The sequence below is a fragment of the Vulpes vulpes genome, unplaced genomic scaffold, assembly GCF_048418805.1.
Source record: "Vulpes vulpes isolate BD-2025 unplaced genomic scaffold, VulVul3 u000000899, whole genome shotgun sequence".
NCBI classification, from domain to species: Eukaryota; Metazoa; Chordata; class Mammalia; order Carnivora; family Canidae; genus Vulpes; species Vulpes vulpes.
This window is the reverse complement of record NW_027325780.1, coordinates 3,844,993-3,855,677: the sequence shown is the minus strand read 5'-3', so window position 1 is coordinate 3,855,677 and position 10,685 is coordinate 3,844,993.

Genomic DNA, 10,685 nt, shown 5'->3' with positions numbered 1-10,685 from the left:
ATCACCAGTGATGCCCAGTTGCTCCTCCTGACCTGTGGTATCTGTCTTGGCTGTCCACTCTGACTTCTACTGGGGACCCTCAAGGGTATTTTATTACATGAAGGGAAAGAAAATTCTCCTAAAAGTCTACAAAATCCCCTGCCATCCTCTATTCTAGTACCTGCTGGTCAAAACTTTCTCAGATTCAAGGAATCTATAGTGAATGTATACATGTACAATTGCTAAAGTGTGATGACTGTCCACTCATGGAAAGAGATGATGGCTATCTTTTGTGCAATTAACTAATCAATAATGATCTATTTTTTTTTCTGTTATGGTTTTTGGCTCTCACATACACTAGACTTAATTCAGAATTGTGTGTTCTTGAATGGTATAAATCACATTTTCCTATTAACAGTTTACTTTTGACTTCTCTAAAGTTTATAACTGACAGAAAGAAAGAGATGGTGGTTAGGGCTGTTGGTGGGGAAAAATCATTGGTTATAAGGAAGTGTGATAATGAAAGAAAAACTAGAAAGCAATCTAGTGAAGCTTTACAAAAGTACAATTTTTTGCCATTTTCTTCTGGGAAAAAAAAAATCCTCCACAAAGTAAATATTTAAAATAGTTCATAGTACTAAGCCTGTGAATTTTTGCTCTGTAGTATACTAGCAGTTTCACAACCAGAAATTCTGTATTTTTGAAGAATTCTAAAAAAAAAGTTTATAGTAGAATAACTAGAAAAATAATTCAGTAAGATGACAGGATATAAGATAATTTTTTAAAAAGCCAGGATCTCCCCTATGAAAAAGGAATAATAATGATAAAAAAAAAATAATAATGGAGGAGGGGGGACCAATTTAAATAGTGAAAAGAAATAAAAATTGCCTAGGAATTAACTATAAATGTTCAGTACTTTTTGATAAAAACTAAAAACTTCACTGAGGGACATGAAAAAAAAAAGAAAAAAAAAAAGACCAAATGGAAAAAAATGACATGTTTTAGGATGGGAAAATTAAATATTGTCAAGACCTTAATTCTTCTCAATTAATCTATCAAATTCCAAAAATTCCCAAAGGTATGTTTTGGCAGAATAAAAAATTAGCCATTTTTGGAGAAAATATATAAATAATGAGTGAAGAATTTCTTTAGCAAATATTAATACTTGTTTTAAAGCTATGGTATTTTAAAAGTATGGTTCTCCAAGGGAAAAAGATTTTCACAAAATACTATTCTCCAAGATAACTTGTTCAGGAAAGTTTGTAGCAGTTGTATTGATAATAGCTTCTGAATAGAAACAATCTAAATGTCTGACAATGAGAAATGGTTAAAGAAATGGTGGTATATCCACATAATGGAATACTGCTCAAACATAAAAAAGATAAACTACATGCAGCAAAATAGATAAACTGCCAAAACTTTGTGCTGAGTTAAAGAAAGGATTCCATAATAGAGTACATACTGAATTATTCAATTTGCATGAATTCTTAGAACTGGAAAGTCTAATCACTGGTGAAAGAAATCAGAACAGTGGTTGCCTCTGTGTTGGAGGCAGTTGGGAACTGGCTGAGACACAAGGCATCTTTCTGGGTGACGGAAATGTTTTATACCTTCATAGTGGCATGGGCTTTCTTTCTTTCTTTCTTTTTTTAAACAAGAAGAGGCAGAGGGAGAAGTAGGCTCCATGCAGGGAGCCCGATGTGGGACTCGATCCTGGGACGCCAGGATCACGCCCTGGGCCGAAGGCAGGCACCAAACCGCTGAGCCAGCCAGGGATCCCTGGCATGGGCTTTCTAGATGTATGCTTTATCAAAACTCATTGAATTGTACCTCTAAGATCTGTGCATTTTACTTGATATAAAATACACTTTATGATATCTTAAAATGTGAGGCAGGAAAAAATTGGCCACTGGCACCAAGGAACAAAATGAAAAATTTAGAAATGGATCTACTTTCTTTTTCTTTCTTTCTTTTTTTTTTTTTTTTTAAGATTTTATTTATTTATTCATGAGAGAGAGAGAGAGAGAGAGAGAGAGAGAGAGGCAGAGACACAGGCAGAGGGAGAAGCAGGCTCCATGGAGCCTCGATCCCGGGACTCCAGGATCACGCCCTGGGCCAAAGGCAGGCACTAAACTTCTGAGCCACCCAGGGATCCCCCTGGATCTACTTTCTAGATAAAAATTGAGTATATGATGAAAGAAGAATTTTAAATCAGTGAGGGTGGGTGGGAGGAAGGATTATTTAACAATGTTGGAACCAGGAAAGATAAAAACTGGAACTACTTCATTCCTAATACCAAAATAAAGCCAGATAGATGAAACATTTTCATATAAAAAGTGAAATAAATGTATTTTATACATTTCTTCATTGTTTGAATTATTTTAGCAAGCACACTTTTCAAAATGTTTTGATTATGGTAGAACATACATAACAAAATTGACTATTTTAACCATTTTTATGTGTGTTTCAGTGGCATGTTATTGTTCAACAATTACCAATCAGCATCCATCTCCAGAATTCTTCATTTTCCCAAACTGAAACTCTGTATACTCATTAAGCAACTCCCCATTTCCTCTCTTCCCAATTCCTGGCAACCTCTCCTCTCAATTCTACTTTCTCTCCATATAAAATTGACTACTCTAGGTACTTCAGCATAAGTGAAATTATGCAGTATTTGTCTTTCTGTAACTGGTTTATTTTGTGTAGCAGAATATCCTCAGGATCCATCCATATTGTAGCATGAGTCAGAATTTTCTTCCTTTTTTAAGGCTAAATATATTTCATGGTGTTTTGTCTTTCTGTTCATCCATTGATAGACATGTGGGCTATTTCCACCATTTGGCTTTTGTGAACAATGCTGCTATAAGCACAGCTGTACAAATGTTATTCAGATACCTTCTATCTTAATCTACTCAGTCTGCCATAACAAAATACTAAACAACATAACTTTATTTTCTCATAGTTTTTGGAGGCTAGAAATCCAAGATCAAGTTTCTGACCAATTTAGTTTCTGGTGAGAGCTCTCTTCCTGGCTTACAAGCAGGGATGGTGTAGGGTAGGGTAGAGTTTGAGGGGAGCTCTCTGGTATCTCCTCTTATAAGAATACTACATCTATCAGACCAGGTCCTGCCACCTATGATCTCATTTAGCCTTAACCACTTCCTTAGTCCAAATACAGCCGTACATATGAGTTTTGTGGGAAGGACAAACATTCAGTTCACTATACCTTCTTCCATTTTGATGGATGGTGAGGGGTGGGGTGGAGATGGAGTGGGGGTGATAGATACCTAGAAGTGGAATTGCTGGATTATATGGTAATTCGTGTTTAATTTTTTAAGGAACTTTTCCTTTCCAATTTGTATGCCTTTTATATTTCTTTTCCTTGCTTAATTGCTCTGGCTTGAACTTCCAATATTATGTTGAACAGAAGTGGTGAAAGTGAGCATCTTTCTCTTATTTCTATTCTTAGAGTTAAAACTTTCAGTCTTTCACCACTGGGTGTATATGTTAGCTGTGAGTTTTTCATATATGACCTCTATTTAAAAAAAAATCTATAAAAGTGCTAAAATAAAATATAGATAAATATGTATGTCATTTGGAGGAAGGAAAACATGAAAAACAAAGGCAAAACTTCTATGGGAAAGAAAAGGGTGATAGGTTTGATTATGTAAAAAAAAAAAAAAAAAAAAAAAGGAAAGACAGATGCCTAAGTGGCTCAGCGCATGATCCCAGGATCCAGAATCAAGTCCCACATTGGGCTCCCTGCATGCAGCCTGCTTCTCCCTCTGCCTGTGTCTCTGCCTCTCTCTGTGTCTCTCATGAATAAATAAATAAAATCTTAAAAAAAAAAAAAAAGAAAAAAATAGAAAGAAAAGATGCATATGGCAAAAGCTCCATAAAATAAAGTGGTATGATAAATAGGGGTAAGGTCCTTAATATGAGAGCTCTTACATATAAATAAGGAGAAAAAGCTACACATAAAAGCTAAATTGGCAAAGGACATGAATATGCAATTCACAAGGACGGAATAACAGAGAGGCAAAGAATATCTAGGAAAAGCATTTATCCTCCCCTATAATTAAAGCAATAAAAATTGAAATAGAATAAAAATAGAATTTTAATTCAAAAAGATATTAAACCTTTTTTCTAACATATAAGACTGACAAAGATCAGGAAGAGTGATAACATGTACTTGGTAGTACTGATTTTATGCATTTTTCATGATAATACAAATTGGTTGAGTCTGTTCTTAAGGCGCCACGTATTAACTTTAAAAAATAGACATACTGACTAATTTTATAACTCTGGATTTACCCTAAAAAAAAATCACACAAGATATATGTACAAGGATGTTCACTAATATGTTATTTAAAAGGGCAAAAAGTTGGAAAAAAATTTGAATGTCCAAAACTATGGAACCACTAAAAATGATGATACTGGTGTAATATACAATGTATATACACACACATATAGGTATATCTCTTTATATATAAGTATTGGAAAGATATATAGACATGTTATATATATATATTTGTATTTATGTGTTTTTAGTGAAAAATAAGTTGGTAAATAATATTGCTAGTACAACTCCAGATTTTACTTACTTACATGTTTTTGACAAAATTTAGGAGGATATAGATAGGAAAGTATTAAAAATGATTATGTCTGGATAGTGGGTTCTTTTTTTAAAGATTTTATTTATTTATTCATGAGAGACAGAGAGAGAGAGAGAGAGAGAGAGGCAGAGACACAGGCAGAGGGAGAAGCAGGCTCCATGCAGGGAGCCCGAAGTGGGACTCTATCCCGGGGTTCCAGGATCACACCCTGGGCTGAAGGTGGCGCTAAACCACTGAGCCACCTGGGCTGCCCCCAGATAGTGGGATTTTAAGTGATTTATATTTTCCTCTTTTTTCATTTTTTTCCTAAGATTTCTAGAACAAATATGTAGTCTTGTTTTTGTCATTGTTTTTGTTAATTAAAAAAAAAAAGTGATGACTTTTTAAAATTGTGGTAAAATACACGTTTACCAGTTTAACCATTTTTTAAAATTTTTTTAAATTTTTTTCAGTTTAACCATTTTTAAGTGTACAATTCAGTAATATTCAGTACTCTTATATGACCACTACCCATCTTCAGAATATTTTTATCTTTCCAGACTGAAACTCTGTACCCATTAAGCAATGTTTCCATTAACCTCTCCTCTAGTGATGACTGATTAAAATAAAAAAAAATTCTATACTTAGTGATCTTTATCCATCCTTTCCCCCTTTTCAACTACATACATACTAATAGAATTTTAGGGACACCTGAAGGGCTCAGGTTGTGATCCTGGGTCCTGGAATCGAGTTCCACATTGGGTGCCCTGCAGGGAGCCTGCTTCTCCCTCTGCCTATGTCTCTACCTCTCTGTGTGTCTCTCATGAATAAATAAAATAAAATCTTTTTTAACAAAAAACAATTTTATTGAGATATAATTCACATACTATCATACATACACTTTGGAAGTATTTTTGCCCTCTTTGTCTTTTTTTTTTTTAATTGGAAATATTGTAACCATGCATGAAGTATGATGTTAGGGTGAATGTTCTTGAATTTCTTTAGGAAAGATTATAGAGAAATAATTTTAAGTGAATTTTACCTGCTAGAAACATGTGTCTTGTTTTTGGAAAGGAGCTCTGGTTACCTTCAAAAACTGTTCAAACTGGATTTAGATCCAGCTCCCCTCCAAAAGTTGAGTTAAACCCAAGAGCAGGAATCCATTAATTGGTCAACAGCAGGAGAGGAAGCAGGGGAATTGGAAAGGGTGGAGGGCAGCTGTGGTTCATTTGGTAGTTTAAAATTGGCTTTTCTTTTATTCTCTCATTCCTGCTACCTCCATAGAATCCACGAAGAATGGAGATGTTTTCTCCTACACATTTGATTATAATAACAGGCCAAGATCTCTTTGAACATAACCAGTAAAGAAAAGAAGCATCCGTGGCCATCAAACTGGGTAAAACAGTAACATAATCTCTGGTTTGTAGTTTGAATCCTATTTAATTATAATTGTGTGGAATTGTACAGTGAGAATGCTTTGGGAATTTTTAAAGCAAGATTTTTTCAAAGACCGCATTCCTCATTAGACCTTCCCCATTAAGGCATGCTTGAATGATGCTACACAGCCGAATAGTTGGGATTTTTTTCTCCTCTTGTCATAGTCTGAAGACAAAGGATTCTTCCGCTTGCCAAAGTTCCCGGGAGCCTAGGTTGAGCAGCTGTGACAGCCCTTCAGCAGGGAGCTTTCTATTCAGACTTCGTCAGGCCTCATTCACTAAACAGGATCAAGTTGGAGCAGTCGATGGAGAAAAAAGAAAATCAGTGGAGGAAAATCCCACACAGCCAGAGAGAGTGCCACGGAGCCACTTTTCTCTTTGGCTGCTGCTGAGTCATGATGCAGTCTAGGCTCAACCACAGAAGAGCATAAAATCCCCATTCTGACTGCACTGTGTGTTCTCGGTCCTTTGGCTAAAGGATGTCAGAACAGCTGAGCAAATATATTGCATTAGGATTGCGATTTACTTGACTTCTCCGAGAAGCGGCAAGTGTTGCGGGACAGAGCTGGGGCCTGCAGTTGATAACCAAAGGTACGGTATTTGCGGCCTCACACCCCTGCGCCTTGTCAATCTCCCCTAGCGTCTACCTCATCTGTAATGTATCCACGATGTCTCTGCTCCTTCTAAGTCACAAAGTTCTTGTGAGGCTCAAATCGGGCCAACTCATATGTTTGCGCAGTATCAGGGCATACTAATAATTCATTATCATTACAATTTTTAAATTTGAATTTAGAAGTTGTGTGTATATGATTCTTCTGGATTATGTGTATATGGTCTTTAGCCATTACCAAAAGAGAAAACTTTTGAATATTACCCGAGGAAAAGTGCTGAGGGCTATGTAGGTTTTAAAAAGTGCCTTTAGGGATGCCTGGGTGGCTCAGTGATTGAGCATCTGCCTTCGGCTCAGGGCGTGATCCTGGAGTCCTGGGATGAATCCCACATTAGGCTCCCTGCAGGGAGCCTGCTTCTCCCTCTGCCTATCTATCTGCCTTCTCTCTGTGTCTCATGAATAAATAAATAAAATCTTAAAAAAAAAAAAAGTGCCTTTAACTTATGTTAAGATGAAAATGGCCTCTCCATTTGTCTTCAATTTAGTAAAAAAGTATATTTGTTAATGGACATATCTGCAGGCATCCTTCCCTTTTGTGTAAAATCTGGCATAGCATACTGACTGGGAGCAAAGCTCTAGAGTCAGAATTTTTGGACTCAAATTTGAACTCTGTTACTTGCTGGCAGTGTGCCTTGGGAAAGTTATTTAACCTCTATTTTTTCTTATTTTTAAAAGTGGGGTAAAAAAAAAAAGGGCAGCCCTGGTGGCTTAGCGGTTTAGTGCCACTTCAGCCCAGGGCGTGATCCTGAGGACCTGGAATCGAGTCTCACGTCCAGCTCCCTGCATGGAGCCTGCTTCTTCCTCTGCCTGTGTCTCTGCCTCTCTCTCCTTCGGTGTCTCTCATGAATAAATAAATAAAATCTTAAAAAGAAAAAGTGGGGTAAAAGAAGGTGATAATTACTTCATGAGATCATGTGAGGTTTTAATGAGTTCATAGAAGTAAAGCTCCTAGAACAGTAGCTGCTGAACAGTAAGTATCATTAGTATTATCTAGTTAATTGAAAGGGTTTTGAGGAAGAAAGAGAAAGAGAGAGTCAAATAAAACTCCCCTCCCCACCCAAACTAAACAAAGCAGAACGAAATAGGAAAGAGTCATCAAGAGAGGTTAAGACAGTGGGAAAAGTAGGGATCCTGGTAGAGACATAGAGGCATAAACACATCAACATAGGCACCAAGATAAAGATGCTTTCACTCTTGTCTTTATGACCTTAAGGTTTCTTGCCAGTAAATGTTTTGAAAGCTGTAGTGCATCTTTATACCATACGCAATGTATTAGTTTGCTAAGGCTGCCCTAACAAAATGCCACACACACACTGGGAGGCTTAAACAATGGAAATATTTCTCATGGTTCTGGAAGCTAGGAGTCCAAAATCAAGGTGGTAGGCAGGTTTGATTTCTTCTGAGGCCTTTCTCCTTGGTTTGCAGATGACACCTTCTCTCTGTGTACCCAAGCAGCTTTTCCTCTGTGTGTGCACATCCCTGATGTTTCCTGTGTGTCCAAATTCCCTCTTCTAAGACACTGGTCATACTGGGTTAAGGCCATATGACTCTAATAGCCATGTTTTAATTTAGCTGTATCTTTAAACCCTATTTTCAAATACAATCATATTCTGAGGTACTGGGGTTAGGGTTTCAACATATGAATTGGCAGAGGATGGGGGGATATAAATTAGCCCATAACTGGCTATAAATGATTTTTTTGCCCCATAGATAATGAGAAATTAAAAAATATATATTTTATTTATTTATTCATGAGAGACACAGAGAGAAGGCAGAGACATAGGCAGAGGGGGAAGCAGACTCCTCACAGGGAGCCTGATATGGGACTCGATCCCAGGACCCCAGGATCATGCCCTGAGCCAAAAGCAGACACTCAACCGCTGAGCCACCCAGGCGTCCGATAATGAGAAATTAACTAAAGGACCAGAATTTACTCCAGTATCATATAAAGGAGTCAAAGGCAGTTGTGAGTTCACGTAGAAAAGTTTGTTTGACTATCTCACATGGTACTTATTTTAGTCATGAGAAGGATAGCTGACTTGTATGGAGATACTTGGAATTCCATGGAAAAATAATGGATGTTTGACAATAGTTTTTGATTTGGTCCATAAAGGGCTTAGAAAGTAGAATTTGTGTCAGATAGGAAACCAGAACCTACCCTAGTTATTTCGGCAGAGGAAATTTAGCATAAAGAATAAGCATAAAGGTATTTATTATGACTTGCTCATGAGATGTAATGTAGCAAGATATCACCAATGAATTGAATACATGTGATATACCATGGGATGTCAAGATGATCACCATCTCTGAGGACTAGAATGTGACAAAGAGCAAGAAAGCTGACATAGCTCTGGGGGAACAGACTGAAGGGCTACTGTTGCCCCCCTGTTAGCTGAAAGCAAAAGCCTTATTGTGATACTTGAGAATTGTTTGATGGGCAACAAATTAGATCAATTGCTGTATCCCAGATGCCAGACACTTGCATTCATTTGCTCAAATAACTACATCTGGAATAGCTTGACAGTGCTTGATAAAGTTTATAATAACCCATGATCATTATCCAAGATGAATACATCTTCTGCGCAGACCAAATAGACAAGCTAAATTGGAATGTTAGGAATCACCATACCTGCATCTTGTTAAGTCTTTCGTGGTAGCATTAACCTTGTTAATTATCCTAGGGATGTGATATTGTTTTTAGTTTATTGCCTAGAGTGGGGTGGAGGGAGTTCCATGAGCTTCCACTTGGCCCTTCTATCGTACTAGCTGTTTTGCCATATTCCAGTGTAGAGGTTAGACCTGTTTACAAGCATGTCTCCATCAATTATACATCTAAGAACTAAGGAAATAACCATAGAGTGAGTCTTGTAAAGTAAACTTGAGCCCAAACTTCATTTATCATCTGAGCACCACGAGTCCTCTCTTTGACTACTGGTCTTCAGTGGTGTTTTGTGTACCCAGGAATTCACATCTATTTAGAATCAATTTCAAGAAATTTTCAAAGTTCTATAGATTCATTTCCTTCATTAAAAAGGTCAAGATGTCACCTATTAGCAAAGTTGATCCACATCACTTGTTTATCCAAAGAGCTAGTATACATGCATATGTGTGGATGGGTGGATGGATACCTACCTTATTCCAAAAACAATTTAAAGTAGCCATTAGTCTAAGAAGTTGCAGTAGCCAAGGAAGTGCACTGTTCAGATCTTCCTTCAAGAGAAACTGCTGCAAAGAAGATAGTTGTCAGACAGCCTCCAACTGTTATCTGCTGCAGTGTTCATGCCAAGGCCATGTTCCCCAGGCTGCTACAGGTGGATGGCTGAGCAGATGAAGGATGAAGGCTGGGTCATTCTTGCCTGATGCTTGCTATGATAGGCAGTCTTTGCTCTAAGTTCAACCTGGGTGGGGCTTTCTCAGGATTGTACCCAGGTCCCCTTCCTCAGTCCTCCTTCCTTCCTGCTCTCCTTTCACAGGTGTCAGATTTGCCTGTGGTCAGAAGGCTCTCCCCCCTTATTCCCAACCCCTCTCTGCAGTATCTTCCTTTGGTATTTCCCCAAGAACACGTCTTGCGTGTTGAGTTCCACTTTGGCATTTGTTTCTCCAAGGACCTGACTTGACACAGAAATCACCCAACATGCAAAAAAGCTGAAGTCCATTGAATATTAGATTGTTGACAAATATAAGATTGCTGGGCTTTGGGGAACAATTTTACCTATTTCTAATAATAAAAAGTTTTTTGAAAAATTAATTAAATGTGCCATACATAAAAGACCTGGATAGAGCTGAGATTCCCCTTCCACCCTGGGAAAACATCTATGCCTTAAGTGAGAAAGTGTCATTTCTGAAAATAAAATTTTAAAGTGGATGCAGGAAAGAGACAAAATTTCTGGCATGGGTGCAGAAATGGAGATCTTTTCTTTTTAAAAAAGATTTTATTTATTCATGACAGACACAGAGAGAGGCAGAGACATAGGCAGAGGGAGAAGCAGGTTCCCTGTGATGAGC